This window comes from Pholcus phalangioides, unplaced genomic scaffold, assembly GCF_987345545.1.
Source record: "Pholcus phalangioides strain wild (caught in Gottingen) unplaced genomic scaffold, Ppha-v1.0 ptg000017l_1, whole genome shotgun sequence".
In the NCBI taxonomy this organism is placed as follows: Eukaryota; Metazoa; Arthropoda; class Arachnida; order Araneae; family Pholcidae; genus Pholcus; species Pholcus phalangioides.
The window spans coordinates 50,698,047-50,715,469 of record NW_028301610.1 but is presented as its reverse complement, the minus strand read 5'-3'; the positions used below and the strand labels follow the sequence as shown (position 1 = coordinate 50,715,469).

The 17,423-nt window shown below is 37.0% G+C and overlaps 2 long non-coding RNA genes across 3 annotated transcripts in view; both read right to left on the bottom strand.

Annotated features, from left to right (window-relative positions):
* On the bottom strand, positions 1 to 1,267 carry LOC149074069 (uncharacterized). The gene is made up of 4 exons (XR_016194495.1): positions 1,055 to 1,267; positions 863 to 962; positions 363 to 779; positions 1 to 266 (listed from the first exon to the last, which is right to left on the bottom strand). It is a non-coding gene; the product is annotated as an uncharacterized LOC149074069 (long non-coding RNA).
* Positions 1,268 to 1,377: 110 nt separating this feature from the next.
* Positions 1,378 to 17,423, bottom strand: part of LOC149074068 (uncharacterized) — a 40,307-nt gene continuing 24,261 nt past the window's right edge. The window contains exon 3 of one of the 2 annotated variants that reach the window (XR_016194488.1): positions 1,378 to 1,495. This is a non-coding gene — a long non-coding RNA (uncharacterized LOC149074068). Of the gene's footprint in view, positions 1,496 to 1,675; positions 1,863 to 17,423 lie in introns of those variants that run through there. The other variant, XR_016194489.1, reaches the window with a different exon arrangement.

The following is a 17,423-nucleotide window of genomic DNA, read 5'->3' as shown; positions in this document are numbered from 1 at the left end:
AGTCGTGAAATCGGGCATAAGTACACGCTTGTCATAAACGAGACCGTATTTTTTCTTCTCTCGTCTTGTCAGTATCCGTCTCCTCTTAGCCTCTCTCACTATCTTGTGGGTATCGACGATAGCGACCTTGGAGGTGAAATCCATGGACAGGGCCTTTATCGTGTCGTAGTTGAGCTCTAGCGAGTTTTTGAAGTTGAGTGTGAAGCCTCGAATCTTACAGAATGATCTACCATCTGACCTCCTATAGACATAATTCTTGGCTCCAACTGAAAATGATCATTTTTCAAAAACAAATATAAATCTTAAAGAGAAACGTCTCAACCTGTGAAATTAAAGGATGAATAAAAGATTAAGAAAAATACCTGACACAAACTCCGTAATGTGATGACCATCGAGCTCATCTGTGAATTGGCCCAAGAAATCGCCCAATGGTGGATCGTTGGTCACATTGAAAGCATAGATGAGTCTGAAATCATGTGATAAAACATTGAAAAATTAAATGAAACATATTAAAAAGTTTTCTGCGAACTTACGAGTCGGTGTCAAAATAGAGCAAGGCTTTCTCAGCCACCTCGTTGGGCGTTTTGCCTGTTGTGGCGTTGTTTTTGTATTTTGTATTCGCCTAGCTTCTTCATCTCAGAGTACAGTTTTAAGCGAGCCCATGTTGTCGTGAAGGCAGCCAGAAAAACGTTGGTCCGGTCAGTCTGTGGTATGAAATCCGACTAGTGCCGCCACTCTATTGCATCTATGTTGTCACTGGGGAGATACAAATCCTTGACCTGAAAAAATAAATAGTTTGATCGTAGATGAACTAAATATTTTAGAAAATTTTATGAAGAATAGTAGTACGCATAATAATTACCTCAATAGAAGAATCGTTCATTCTCTTGTGAAAATCAGATGTTTTAGTCACGTATGATAGCTGCGTCTTGTTCTCCTGCATCCCCCAGCGACCTCAGAAACTAGAAAAAAAAAGCGATCATTGAGTATATATGAACGTTTAGTATATTTAAAAATAATAATAATGCACTACAGATGGTTTGAAATTTTTTACCTATTCAGACACAATTTAGCCACTTGACGTCGACCTGGATATTTCCAGGCTCCAATTTTAAGCCTTCAACTTGCTGATACTGCTTCAAGTACCAGTCTTTCTCCTCATTCGTGACGCAGTTTGACGGCCAACCAGAGAACTCTTGTTTGATCTTGAGGAAAGCATTGATGTATGGAGCAAAAAGACCCTCTCTAGAATGATCGAAATGATAGATCTAGAAAGAAAACAATCCTAATTAAAAAACAAAAATAATCGTGGAAAACATTAGAAAAAAATTCCTCGTATATTTCCTTCACAACATAATTTTTCTCAATTGCCTTCTGAATCTCTGCAGCAACCCATGTCCCCGTGAGACTCCTGTCTTCGTCATCATGGTGACATTCTTTAGCCTTTGTTCCCACACATGTTCGGCATAATGGAAAGGTGAGCTTTCCACCAGATCTAAGAAAAGAAAATCGAGTATCTTAAATGAATAAAATGCTATGAAATTAAATATTTACTGTTAAATAACGTTCTATTTACCGGTACGGGAGGACGGGCAAATATAACCGTCGCGGTGGTAAAATCTTGCATTTTATCACGCCGAAATATGATGACGGGTCATCGAAATTTTGCGTGATAATTTTTGGTTTAAATAATAATTGCTTTAGTCCGAGTTTGATACATGGACCCAGTCATAGTGGGATGCGAGCTTTTGACTGCCACTGGATTGGAGGTGAATGAGAACGACATTCAAGAACTAGTGGAGAAACATGGCCATGAGTTGACCGCAGATGAAATGATGGCTCCCTATTGCGTGGAATCTTGCCTGAGGAGGAGGAAGAGAAAAATGAAAAGGAGTCGTTAACTTCAAATGAGATTAAAGAAAGGTATAGAATGCGGAAATTTGTGCAAAAGTTGGTAGAAAAGAATCGCCCAAATAAAGCTGTAGCAGTGCGAGCCATGAATCTGGCCAACGAAAAAATGCAATTTTCCATTTCCAAGAAATTCTAAAAGGGAGGCAAAAGCGGGTGTGTGTCATTGGATAAGTTATTTTTTACACTCGCACTAAAAAGAATGAGTTTACAGACAACAGCGAGTTCGTAAGTCACTTGAACTCCTCCCTCTCAAATTAATGTGTAAACATCATTGTATCGCATGTTTACTTTATAGCGTTATTTGTATTATTTGTCATTTATTATAATTAGAGTCCGGAAGTTGTAGACCGTTGTCTAGAATTTTGGTATTTAGAGCAATGGCAACTTCATAAGAATTGCTCTATTTTAAAATAGCCAACTTTTAGTATCAATTTAATCCCCCCCCCCTTCCATTCCAGCCGCATTTAAACGCGAATAGGTGTGAGTGCCTAAGGGCCGTATTCACCGACATGGTTTAAACAGTAGTCACAATTTTTGGATGAGAGATCAACACAACATGGTTAAAAACCTGAATTTAACCAATCCGTGTCGATCTCTTACTGCCAGAAGGCACAGCTGAGAGGAAGATTCTTTGAGGTGCTGAGGGGGCCTCTTTCTTCTTTGCCTGTGGCAAAAACTGAGTGTCTCTTCTTTTGTTCACTGCGACCGGAGGACGGCCATGGCGCCGACATGAAAATAAGCCCAAAGATGCATGGTGGGGGGGGGAGGGGGAGGTTGAAAATTGGGAAGCAATGATATTCAAACCGAAATAAATTACACTCTATAAAGAATAGGTGCCAGAACCTAGAGGCTGAGGCCATTTGAGCCCCCCCCCGCAATAAATTTTGTAAGGGGACTGAGCCTCCCCAGTAATTACTGAAAAAAACCATTGTGCAATGCATTCTCCCTCTCCTTTGTACACGCTTGAGTTCCGTATATGCGGGAGGACCGATAACTTTTAGCCCCCCCCCCCCAATGTTTTTTTGAAAAATATTGGGGAAAAAAGCACATTCTAAATGCCCATTCATAACAGATCTTGAGGACCGATGCCGAAACATTTTTCAACCCCCTTTACAACAAAATTTGACTGGGGGTGGGGGTAGAACATAGAATCAAATAAACAACAAGTGAATTATAATATTGATTTTAAAAAAGGAAATGAAAACTAAATGATAATTTTTCAAAGGTCCAAGACCAACCCCTCGACCGGGCTTTATTGGCCCATTCGTTAAGTCACCACTACATTTTAACGATTAATACAAAATATTGTCTTTATAACTAAGGGATTCCTGAACTATTTACGTTCGCAGCACTCATGGAAATTTTAAATGTTGCCCAACACCTCAGCCAACGTCTTCCTAAAGAGTGTAGTCAACACCATAACCCTTGATTTGTGGAACAGATTTGCACCCTCCACTAATATAATTTGACTGGCTCTTCGTTTTCGTAAGAATGCTCATTTAGGAAAGAAAATTAGAATTTTTTTTTGAATTTTTGAGTAGGAAAACATCCTAATCTAAATTGTGCATGTGTATCAATAAAAATTGTACAAACTGTATAATTTTTATTGATGAAGTGACTGAAAAGGCAGTGACAGCAACGCCAATGAGGTATGTGATATCCCCGCCCCCTCGTTATCTCCCCATCTGGTTGGGAATTTCGAAGATGAGAAACGAAACTAAAACTAATTCAATAAAAAGTTATCAATTAGGTCATTGCAAAGATGGCCCATTGCACATTATCGGAGGGGGGGGGGGAGATAGCCTACAAGTTGGCTACAAGACTCATTCATTCATAAGAAAAATATCGCTCACAAATTGAAAAGAATTTCTTCAATTTAAAAAGTAAAAATTAATCTTCAATTACCTAAGGAAGCAGGTTGGCCACCCCTTTATAAATAGTGAAATGCATGCACAATATCGGTACGTAAGTGCCGCAAAATGTATCTATTTAAAATTCAATAAATCATAAATAGTCAGTCCTCGGTATAACGTCACTCGGGGACCAAATAAAAATGACCTGAAGCTGCGATAACTTGATAACGAGTAATCCCATTTCACTAATTTTGTTGCCAAGGACTATAAAAGAGATGTTATAGGCATCCCCTATCCTGCATCAGGGCCTCAGGTTGGGACCTTTGGTGGATATAGTGAATTTTTCGTGTGAAAAACAAAAAATTATAGGGGGGGGGGAATCGTCCCCCCGCACTGGAGCCCTGTTAGTCCAATACCTTCTAAAGCAGCTTGCTCTAGAAGGTGTTGGTTAGTCCCACCGCGGGGGGGGGGGGCATGTTTATAGTGCAATGTATGTCTGATGATAATAGTTATGACTTTACAACGAGATCTTTGGACGAGAGATCTTTTCAAGCCTCTCTCTCGGTCATCCGTTTATAAGATTTTAAATTGAAAATTAATTCAACAAAGAAAAAATTATAGGTTTTCTTTCCATGTTTAGCGAGAAAATTCCTTTTCTATGAACACAGGCCTTTTCGGGGCCCCCAGGACACACTTTTCTGGGGACCCTTGGAAAGGATTATTATCATGCAAAATAAATGTACATTATTTTGTGGCGCCCAATTAGGCATGTGGCCCTGGTGCAATGCCCCGGTTGCCCCAGCCTAGTTAGGGGGCCTGTATGACCATATAGTAGTTATTCCAGACAACCAGCTTTCGCGGGTAGATAGGACAAGGCAAATCGCTTTGGGACAAGATCAAAGAAAAGCGTTAGGTCGCAATAGGCAGGATTAACCATTGAGGACAACAAAGCACGTACTTCTGACACGGGCATCAGAAAAGAGCAATCACTAATTTATTTTTTCTTAGCTGACGATTGTTTACTGTCTCTGTAGATCGGCTGGCGACAGAAGTAGAAAATGCCATCAGTGAATCCTCTTGAATGCACTTCTGTACTATGGCTGTGACAGATACCCATTACTAAAAAAAAAGGAGAAAACTGTTCAACAGAATACACCCCAACCCACCCCCCTCACTTGTTAACTTGGGAACTGGTTGACGGGTCTATATCGCTTCCTGTACGATCTCCTTCCTCATTGTTTGTACACCCCTCTGGAGGTAGCAATGTATTATATGGTAGCAATAATGAGATGGATGTTGTAGTTTTCCTGTCAGCGGCGCTTTGACTATTTTTGTTCCACTGTAGAAATTTAGTAGCCTTTCTAGAATACAACTGCCCTGAAGCGAGGCGGAGCATACACAAACACACACATATGTATAGGCGAATTCCGAACAAAGACGCACACGAATGGGCAGCCAGATGTATTGGAAATTTTTCCCTGAGGAAGCGTGAGAACTTTCCCGAAATTTTCAGTCATGGATACCGCCATCTAACTGAATCATGTGTTTATAGGTGTTTAAGTAACACACATCTATGTGTCCCTCCTTCAGGAAGCTAGCACAGTGTTACATTTTTATGTTGTCCAGATGTATTAACCATGAGAAAAAAACGAAGAATAAGACATCCGAAATGTTCACAAAAGATGAATTCGGCTGGTCAAATCACCATTTGACCAGCCGAACTATAGTAGTTACAACAGGTAATTGCCGACAAATGGTTGCGCACAAAGACGGGAGAAATTTTTCTGTACACAGTTGACAATACCGAAAATAGGATTGTCATATTAACTATAGCATATAAGAAGAGGAAGAAACATCCAGTTGTTTTTGAATCCAAGTGTCATCGTTGAGTGTTCATGTTACAAATTTTCAAGTCAACGCTGATCGATCGTTGCATCCTTACTCATCCTTCATGATGAAGGAATCATCATCAAAGCCCAATTTGTAGCAGAGCAACAATAATCTTGGTAAGTACAACCTCATTAGCAGTTTCTCTAATTTTTTGGGAATTTTGCGATTGCATAAAATGTTTATACAGATATTCTTGAGGCCAAAAGCTTTTACGACAAACATTGTTTGGAACAAGATTGCTAAAGAAATCTAAAGTACAGTAGAACCTCGATTATCCGGAGTTCAGAAATTACAAAACTACGAAAGGTGAAAGAAAACCGACCATGAAATTATTGATCAGACAACACAAGAGATTTTGGTAATAATATTCGGTGATAGTGATTAGAAGAATGGGAACAGAGATTGTTATTGAAGTTATGATCAGTTAGATCAGAGTATCCTATAATGGGCAATATCGCCCCTTGGGGGCATGGAAAGGTCCGGGGGGGGGGGAGATTGAGAAAAAAACAAATTCTGAAGAGGAGGACGATGAAACAAGAAGTTTGGAAAACTGCGAGTTGGATTATTCAAATTTGTTTTGCTTAAACAGTGGTCTCTAATAACAAGGAACAAAATAAGTCGAAAATAATTTGTGTAAAAAAAACATCTTATGACACCCAAATTTTTTGGTTTTTCTGCAAGTCAGGACCTTTGACTTGAAGTGCCCATAGAAAAAAGTGGACAATTATAACCCTGCATAAATAGGGTCAAAGATGCTTAGTTTATTAGCGAATAGAGTAAATACTGTGCTGTTTAAATTAAATGGGCCACTTCATGCAGAAATTAGGACCGGTTCAGAAACTATATAATTGTATAACTAGGTTCTTGTGTGTATTTTTTGCGTAAATTTAAATGTGAGTATTTGACATGAACAACATGAGGATACAAGAAATATTTATTTTAAATCAACGAAATGTATAAATATGCGTTTCATTCGAACTGTTTGCTATTGCTGCCATGTTTGGTTATTCCTGGTGATTTAAACCGTGGTTTTCGATAGACCGTGGTCAGCATTACATGATTGAAAATTTTTATATCGTTAGATTATTAAGTTATTTTTGTTAAAATTAATTTTTAGGATAAAATATGAATGGCATATCTATCACGTGGGTGTTTATGGTCAAAACTGATACCAATTGATTTATTGAAAATGATTGCAAATAAGATAATGCTTGACCAAAAATAATTACCAGTCCTGCAGGTCCTTCAACGTTGAAATTTTTTACATACATCAGTAGTATATGAGCAAAAAAACACTATACGTTGAATATAAGTGTAATACAAAAACTAAAATTTCGGTTAATAAGCATTCGCTCAGACGTATATTATATGTAAACAAAGATTTTCCCCCTTCTGATTTATGAATTTAAAAAAAAAGTATTTATACTTTTACTGATATCAGTATGACTTCAGTATTATACTAATACTAAAGTGTTTGTTGTTAACAAAAATAAGCGAGCTGCTATGCCAATGGATTTTTAAACGTTTGCTATCTGCGGCACACCTTAATATTAATAGCAACTGATCACCTATGTTGGCCAAATAAAATCGAAGCCAATGTTTTTATACCCTCTATGGTTCTCCTCCATAAAACTTATTGAAAATTATTTTTTTTCCAAAAACCGATGTAAATTGGCACTGTTAGCATATTTTTAAGGGAAACAATACATCATCGCAGCAATTTAATTAATTATACTGGATTTAACTAGCTAAAATAATTAATTAAGGGTAAAATATAGTCTGCCTTAATTTTAATGTTATCTATAAACAGATAGAGTTTTGCTCAGCAAAGTTGAATAGTTTCGTCCTTGAATTTTATTTCCATTTCCCTCAATTTGGTGCTATAATATAAATCTCTGAGCACGTAAAATTGGGACAGCTCTCAAATATGACACCAACAAGGAATCGGCTTTTTCTAGATAGATAAAAGTTATTGTACTTATATAGCTGTACCTTGTACTGAAATGACACTAAAGGATGTACTTTCTGAAATACCAAAAAACCTGTTTGTAGTTTTTTGACCATTTACCATGTCTATTCAAAAATCAACGGGACTATATAGGGTTAATGCGCAAAAAAGTTGCTCTTCCTTCACATTTTTTTAATTGATGCAATAAAATTATTGCATCATTGATTTCATAATGAGATTATCACCATATCAGATATTATCTACACCGAACTTTTGTCATTAATTACGCAATAATAATTTTCTCATTATTAATACGCGAAAGAGCTCAGTATGGCGTTGCATTTTTCCTCTCTTTAAACACTGTACTCCCTCAGACATTTTAATATTTTTGTTTTGTTTGTTTATATTGAATTTTTTGCAAATCAAATACGGTACTCCTGTACTATATTGAAATGCACATTATTGAACACAAATGAAACGAAATTAAGTATTTCTGCTCGAAGAAATGCCGACCAACAAAAAACCAAAATATCAAATCGTAATATTTTCAGTGATTCTGTCCTCTTCACCCCCCCCCCCACCTCTAAAGAGAAAAAGAAATGAACATGAAGTAAAATCATTTGTCAAACATTTCATAGGATAGCGGCTCTGGCTGCATAAGCCTATATGACCATGCTTTTTGAATTTTTCATCGAGTATAAATTTCAATACTGTTTTAAAACATTGAATGATTCCTGTTTTGATGTCATTTGAATATAGCCGGCCGATCTTGACAAATCAAAAACTATGTAGGAAACAGCCATATTCCTGAGGAGCCAAGCATGGTTTTTGCTGAAGAAGTTTTTTAGATTTTTTCAGGACTTACGGAGACCCCCCCTCTCTCCCATGTCGAAAGCCACACTGTTTTCGTCATCCTATGATTCCACTCTAGCAATCACATGCAGAGAATGTTTGGTGCCGATACCGATTTTCTAGTCCCCATGGTGACCTGGAGCCCGAGATTTGTCAAGCCCTGGGATATAGGGACAGGGTTCGTACCCTCCTTGAAAATCCTTAGAGAAAAAGTTCATTTTCAAGACTTTAAAAGTCCTTGAAAAAAATTATAATCATTTTCAAGGTGTTTGAATTTTTTTTCGTGAATTTCTTCCATCAATTTTTGTCTTACCCCCCCCCCCCTCCTCCGCAATCCCCGCTAAACTACTTTCTGCTGAGATGGAAACGAACTGAACAACAACGATTATATGAGTTACATCGGTGTTTCTCAAAGTGTGCGTAGTGGCTTCTAGCGGTGTAGCTAACCTTTGTCAGGGGCGGCGTGACAAGCTGGAATATTGATTTGTATGCTTATTTATTCTTTGAAAAGTGGTTCTTTTATAAGTAAAAATATCTACCAAGCTATTCCGTGGAGTCGCGGATGAACCATGAATTGGGCAAAAAGCCGCTGCTGACAAAAGTCAGAACCTTTGAGTTACGGGACAATGTTCAAAACAGAATACATGGTCACGCATATCTGAGGTATTTCTGAGCTTTAAAAGGTGTTGCTCTTAAATCTGACAGAAAAATACTGCACTTGAGATATTGCTCTGAAATTATTTCAAACTATTAAATTAATGAATGTCAGTTGCAAACAGGACCGCAAGTAGACGCTTGGTCGGCCAGGGTGAGCACGCATTTTGACGCCCCTTTGTAAAGTTGAAGGAGAGGTTAAATGGTGAAATTGGCACCCTCTCTGGTCCAGCGCATGGTGCACCAGAACCTTTGAACAGACTTTCCTGCAGGAACCAGGTATAACATATCGATATAACATATGTACTGAAAAAGTTCTTCGGGCCAGGCTGGTCGTTGATCGTCTGCGGATGTGACCACGGAATGGAGGTGGCTTCAACAATATCTGTTGCAAGTTCCGAAATGAACTGACTGCTAACGGAGGTTGATTGTTGACCGTAGATGCACGCAAAAACAGTTCTTTAAAGCAGAACTGATTTTTTTTCAAAAGAGCTGAACTCTATGCTTTATTGACTTTTTTCTTGAATATAGAAATCGAACAACACAGACGAATGTTTTGTTTAAGTTTATAAATAACGCATTTTTGTATTTCAAATCTTGAAAGGAACATCATAAGAGTGCTTGAGGTTTATGAAACAGCAATGTTATGTCAATCTTAGTGCTGTATTTCGAGTAGTTTTTTTTTGTAATATAATTTTTTCTTGATTTCAATTTCATGAAATATGGTTTTGAATTACAATAGTTTTTAGTTTTCTTAGGGAAATTTTTGCGGAAGAGTAAAGTAGAGATAACGTTTCAATTATACGATTTTTCATTTATACGACGCTTTGACCAGACTGTACGGCGACGTGCTTAAAAACCGCGTTTATACGACGCGACGAATAAACGAGGTTCCATTGTATGGGGCTTGAGCCCTTCCAACATTTTCAATAACTTTACGCCCTTGATGGTATCTGAAAATGAGGGCCATCATGTGGAACATGTTTTGTTGCAGTAACAATTGTAAAAGTATTTAACAATTTTTAAAATTTTGAACATTTGCCTAAATGTGTCATTTCTTAATAAAACGCTTTCTGGTGGCGACATGCGCAAGTATTTCCCCCTCCCCTCCCTTCATGAAGTCCTCCACAAAATTTCACAATTTTCTGATTGGTTTCGCTTGTAGGCTACTTTAAAATAGGGTCTTTTAATTATGGACGCCCTGTATATTCAGTATTCGATTAAATTAACCATAGCCGCTCTCAGAAGTGTGTGACAGGTACGGCCACACTCCGGGCCCGAACTTGAAGGAGTCTTGCGTATGTGGTGATTTTAATGAAAATGATGAATATTCCTAATAGTATAACAAATAAACGAGAATTACTCAAATTGAAAAGGCCCGACGATCACTTTCTTTACGGGCTTCGCGTCTGATAACGGCAACCCTGGAATCGAACTAATCTTGAGGAACCACAAACACTATTTTCTGCATGAAAATTGATTTATAACAACTGCAACTTTATCCACCTTAAACTACAATTTGAAACAGTAGACGGAGTTGAGTGCAACCAATCTTTTAGCTAGTTTTTTATTATTTATTATTTTCTTCCAATATAATAAATATATAAATGCCTTTTTTTTAGTGCCTATTTTAAGCATTCTTAGTACTTTTTCGCCAGCTTATTTTGACCATTTTTAGTGCCTAAACTTCCGGGCTCTAATTATAATGATATTGTACTGTATTATTTTATTATTATTGCGTTATAATACTGATTAAATGCCGTTTTTATCAGTCATTATAATGTGAATGAATAATTATGGCACGAATCATCCGAGTTTACATTATTTCCTATGGAGAAGTTTGACTGAATATACGAGTGATTCGTATACCGGTCTTTCTAACGTATTTTTTAACGTAAATTTCACGTAATTCACGAAAAGAATTATACTCGTTAACCCAAGTTCCACTGTACTTCAATACCCTTCAAAGGAGGACAAGCCCACACATAGTAACAGTAATTTAAAACTAATTTAACTTTGGTTAATTAATTCTCTGACTTTAAATCCAGGGACATTTAATGGTATGTTAATGAGTTTTTTTTCTTCTTTTTTTTGGATTTGGAGCCTTTATACCGGAATAGTGGAGTTTAGTTCTTCAGAAATTGGCATTTTCAGGAAGAATATTGTATAGGCCTATATATGGATTTACTCTTATTATAAGAATTCACGCACTCCAAGTTAATATGTAGTTTTTACATAATTTTATTAGTCAGTTAAAATCGTCTCCATGGAAAAGTTCTAAAAAAAAGAGAAAAATAGGTTACATATGCATTTGAAATGATAATTTTGTGTCACAAAACTCTTTGATATAACTATCACAATATGAATAATATTGTAAGAGTTGATTAAAACCTATGTTGATTTACCCTATGCAACCGAAAAGATATTAATAGTACTTGCTTCCAAAATCGAAATAGAGAAGAAATTGAATCATAAACAGCATCACGAGTACTTACAAATATATTTAATCTCAACAAAATTGCTCGGAAATAAATAACATTATTCAGTTTTATAACAAATTATTACTTTAATAAAGAAGTGTGTAAAAATCGTATTCACTTTCATACATAAAATTTGCCTCGCCCTTAAAATTTCCAAACGAAGCACGTGCTCCTTTTCAGCCCCTGTCCGATTTTGGCTTTATACTGTATACGGTATACAACCTCTGACAATAAAGTTCGGTGAATAGTCCTGTAACATTAACGAAAGTTACCTTACTGACCTTCGAAATAGTCACCTCCCATTACTATGCACCGCTTGGATCTCCTATACATGTCCTGGAAACTTTGCAAGAAGTCTTCTTTTGTGATGGAGTTCAAAAGCCTCGTCACGTTTCGTTGAATGTCAGGAATATCGTCAAATCTCTTTCCTTTCAAAGCGAGTTTCAGTCGTGGGAATAGGAAGAAGTCTGGAGGATTGAGATCTGGTGAGTATGGTGGATGTTCAATTTTCACCACCCCATTTTTTGCCAGGAACTGTTTGACGATATTGGCTGTGTGAGGGCGAGCATTGTCGTGAACAAGAAACCATGAACCTTGTTGTGCGTACTGAGGCAATACCTTCTAGAGCAGAGCTCTAGAAGGTATTGACTGAGGTGTTATCCTGCGTAGACGTTTCATGAAACGAGTCAAAATTTCAATGTACCTTGCAGCATTCATCGTCGTTCCCTCAGGTAGAAATTACTTGCGGATTTTCCTGTTCTCAGTTAAGAACCAACGCACTAAACAAGCACTTTGTAAAACAAGTCTTTCACGGAACACAAACGACGCTCAACTGAACAACGGTGGCGGCAGATGGTCAACACCTGCCGCTACGCGTGTGCAGCGTTTTGCTTCGACAGTGTTGCCAGATCGGCCGTTCTGACTTCATTCACCGAACTTTATTGTCAGAGGTTGTATTATTAAAACATGACACCTACAGGGTTCCCAGCAAAATCCGTTTGATCATTTCCCTGACTTTCCCTGACTCTCCCTGACCAAATTCAAAAATTTCCCTGACCAATTGCGCGTACACTGACACGCACATATAATATATAATTCTAAACCATCTATCACCACTAAATCAGTGATTCCCAACATGGGCGTTAACGCCCCCTTGGGGGTGATGGAATGTTCCAGGGGGCGGTAGCAGCTACAGGTATAACATAGGATCCTATGGGTTAGATTGCGTTGGGGGCGATGGGAGAAAAAAATTTGTGAAGGGGGGCGAGATGGGACAAAAAAGGTTAGGAAACTATGCTCTAAATTATAGTTGACCCCTCCCCTGTATTTGTGGGGGTTACATTCTGGGGGTGGGGAAAATATGGAAAATTGCAAATAACTGAAACCATAGATTTTTTGTTTACCTTGTTTATTGAACATCACGAGAAGAACAGGGTAACACAAAATTGTAAGGGAATGTAAACGAGGGTGCAGCGATTGATTGTTGGTGATGTTTTCTGAAAGAACATTGTAATTTCTGTTTGCCGTTTCTTCTTCATATCATCAAGTATGTTGGAGTATGTTGACAAGACTTCCTCTACCAATTTTTCTACATGTGTAGAACGTACCATAGAGGGATCTATATCATGAAAACCATCTGGTGGTGAGCCAAAGCAGCAACTGACTTACTTTTGCCAAGCATAGTCAATATACCTAATTTTTTGTATTTTCGGAGCATTATCAGTAGCACTAGACAAATGAGCCATCCTAAACAGGCACAACTCAAATTTGTAAACAAAACATGTAAATGACGATTGCTGAAGAAAAAATCCAATGAAGGAAAAAAACGACAAATACGGGAACCACGAATACGGGGTGGGGAGACTGTATAGCATTTCACAGTAATATACCATTGAAAAGCAAATTACAGACAGATGCTAATATTTTGCCGCCAACACTACTCCTTACAAAATCAAACTGTGTATATGATCTTGCACACAACACTAGTTTCCTTGGAAATTTCACAGAGATAATTGAATTCAAACCATTCTTCAACATATAAAGGTTAGAGGCCCTTTCACACGGAGCGGATGTGGACGCAGGTCCGGAAGAAGTTTTAACAATTGGTATATACAGAGCATTTCAGACAATGTGGAATGCGCCCGCACCTTTGAAGTGTTCATGTGGGTCCGGATGGCATCCGCATGTGTGAAAACCTACGTGCGGGTTCAGCATCCGCACATACAAGTTTCGTACATTAGGTTATTTGGAGCTATTCACACGACGCAGATCGAATTAGTCCACATCTTTGGCTACTTTTTCAAGACAATTTTGCATGGAATTTTTTTAATTATTTGACATAAATATAAAAACACCATATGAAGGTCCCTGTACATCAATAGGATGTACCCACATATATACGTCTATCCCTCCGTTTCCTTAGATAAAGGAGATATAGCAACTTTAACTGCTTTTTGTCCATACTTTACAATTTTATATAATAAAACCTGCCAACAACGAACACTGACGGGACCAAAATTATAAGCCATTCTGTAATTCATTATGAATATAATTGACTGAATACTTTAATAACTTTTAAATTTAACTACAAATTTTTCTTTTTTCTTTTAAAATTTTTAAAATTATTATAAAAATATAAATATTTAAAATTGTTTAAAATATTTTTTTATTTTTAAAACTAAATACTTTTATTAAACAACATTATCCATGTACAGCGTTCACTCACGGCTGGATTAACACGTTTGAAATCCCTAAGCACTTGAATAGTTTTGGTGTGTGCCCCCCCCCCCAATACCTACATATATACTTTACATGATATTGAGTCTATAAATTTAAAAAAAAAATTATATTTCAGAAGTGACTAATCTAAGGATGGGATTTCACTCTAAAAGGTTTATGAAAGTTATTTTATAAAACTTGAAAAAAAGCAACCAATAAATTTATCGGTTACATTCGAGAAAATGCAACCAATCAGCTTATTGGTTGCATTTGTAAAAGAATAAAATTTTTATAGTGTAATCCGGGCTTAACACAGAATTGTGATGTGAATATTTCTAAGCACAGACATTTTGAAAGTCTCCACCCCTCCCCCTTTTTCTACTTGCAAAGTCTTCAATATCTCCTGTTTTTTTTTTTTTTTGGAACATCATTGGATATGTTTTTGGAATTTTTTTTCATATTTTCTAAAAAGACAGATCTTAGATTTTTTTTTCAAAACCTTTTGAAAATATTTTGAGATATATTCTCCCACTGACTAATTGTGACGATCAAACTGAAAAGGCATCTTTATGTTATGATTAAACTATTAAGATTCTATGGGGCTCTAGATTAAACCACCAAAGAATAGCTCTAGGCTGCCTATGAGCACTGAATCAGGGGTGAAGGAGAAAAATAATTACAAAAATTAGGAAAAAAAAGTTTTTATGCACAAATTTCAAACTAAAGATTTTTTAGAACTTTAGTGCTCGTGTGAAATGGCATGCGGATCTGGACCCAAGTCCGCTCAGTGTGAAATGGGCCTAAAGGTTCTCTACCCACAGGCAGGAAAAAAAAACAAGAAAATAAAATGTTTTTTCAGAAGAAATAGAAAAGAAGTTAAGAGCTGGTATTGGCTTTGCTTTCAACAATGGAAAGGAGGGCAGATTGTTTCTTGGCCAACATTGTAAAATCCCACCCTTCAACTGATAAGACATCTCTCAGTAGGGGATCTGGAGGAAAATGCTGATAAGGATTTTTTTCCTCTCCCTGGGGGATCTGAAAAATAATCTTCCATGGAAAAAAAGTGAACGTAAACCATTTGAATGTAGATTTATCCTCTCATTTTTCCCCTTCAAATTTTCCCTGACTTTTCCCAAGTATTTAGAATTTTCCCTGACTTTTGACAAATATTTCATATTTTCCCTGACCGTTTTTTGATTCCCTGACTTTCCCTGATTCTCCCTGACTTTCCAGGTTGCTGGGAACCCTGCACCTATCATTAGCATGAAGGAGCTTGAACATTTTTCAGTACAAGACAAGCTTTTTTCTTGATGATTTCTAAGTTTCTTTTTTTTTCTCAGTTGCTATCAAATCTAGAATTTCTACGCTTAACCTTTTGCGATCCTGTATCGAGTTGAATTCGACATAGGACCGCATCAGGAAACAACGGTACTTCATTGTTGTAACGGTCCCTAAGATAATAAGAAGGCCATGTGAATTCGGCTTCTCATAAGCTAGACAAAAACCATGAAGGGACTAACATCCAGGGGACCTTCCTTATTATGGGGGGAGGCGATAGAAAATACGAATTGTACCGACGAAGTACCGAAAAACGTCTGGACCGCAACGATTTAAAACACCCAAGACACCTTTAAAAGGAAATTTGATAAGTTGGTGGGAGTAATCGAGAAGCTATCCATAAATCCATTGAATGTATGACAACCATGTTTTCATGGACAGCCTTCAGTTCTATTACATTCATACTATTCTAATAATTATGTTAATTAATTTCTTAATCTACGTTCCTCATTTGTTTACATCTGGCGAACAGGTGATGAAATGAATAAAAAATATTTTTATAGCATCAATTAATATTATATAGTTATGACAAAACATTCTATTAAAATTCGTTTAATCGATTACAAATTTTTTATTAACCGGTTAAAATGTTTAATCGATTCCCAGGCCTAAAAATAATGGTATAGAAATTTTCAATTTCAGTGTTTTAAAGGAATTAATTAAAGGAGATGATCCCTTTTTTGCATATGAAAAACATAGTTGTGAGAATTTAAATAGAAATTGATCTGTAAAAACTTTTTCATATACAAAAAAATGGGAACGCACATATACAATAAATGAGCATAAAGTTGTTACAATGTACCAACTTACTGTATTTTTTCACAGTTGTAAAGGATAACCCACATTGTCTCATTTGGAATTAAGCAGTACAATACATTCCGCTCACTTCATCTATGAGCATAAAATTCGAGTTACCGTATTCCCCCTCTTTAGTCGGCATACCCGGAAATTCGAGTCACAGATTCTGGAATGCAAATTGTGATCCTTATTGAATTTCGCTTTTTCCGGCTTGCCGGGAACGGACTAGAACCCAACATTCAAAAAGCTGAAGTCCCTCGAATTTTACGGCACAACGCCTAATGCGGGGAATACGGTATGAATCAATATTCGGATATGTCCGGCCAGTCAAAAGTTTTCCTTTTTGTTTTTCAGTCCGCTTCTAAAAAAGTCCGCCCATCACTGAAATATACAATCGTTCTCTTTTTGAACGATTGGATGCAATCAGTTACAATGGCTGGTTTAAAAACTACATACTCTTGCCTATATAATTTATTCACGGCATTTTCGAGAAGTGCAAGTTGAATAACATTCATTTCGTTTCCTACCACCGAATATCACATTCATTTAACACAAACACTACGTGTTGTACATGTCTTTTTTTACAGTGCGGGAGTGAAGGGAAAAAAGTTACAAACGAACAAAGATACCTGTTTCTGCCAGGAAAAATTGTTTTATACCACATTAACCCTTTAAGCGGCATTGACGGGATATCTCGCCTCCTTAAAAGCCTTTAATTTTAGCATTGACGACACCAGATATTTTGTAAAGTTGATTTCTCAATGGAACACTTTTCCTTATGCTAAGACGGCATTTGCACCTGCTGGAAATCGAAAGAAAGCCTACTTCATTAAGAAAGATAATAGAAGCGCCGCTCGAAGAGTTAATTCTCTTACAGTGAATGCTGATCCTCGCAAATCTAACGGATAAGTCGAAAAGTTGCGTGAAAGAAGACAAACCGTATTTTTTGACTGGAATGAGAAAAATAACGCAATGACCTCT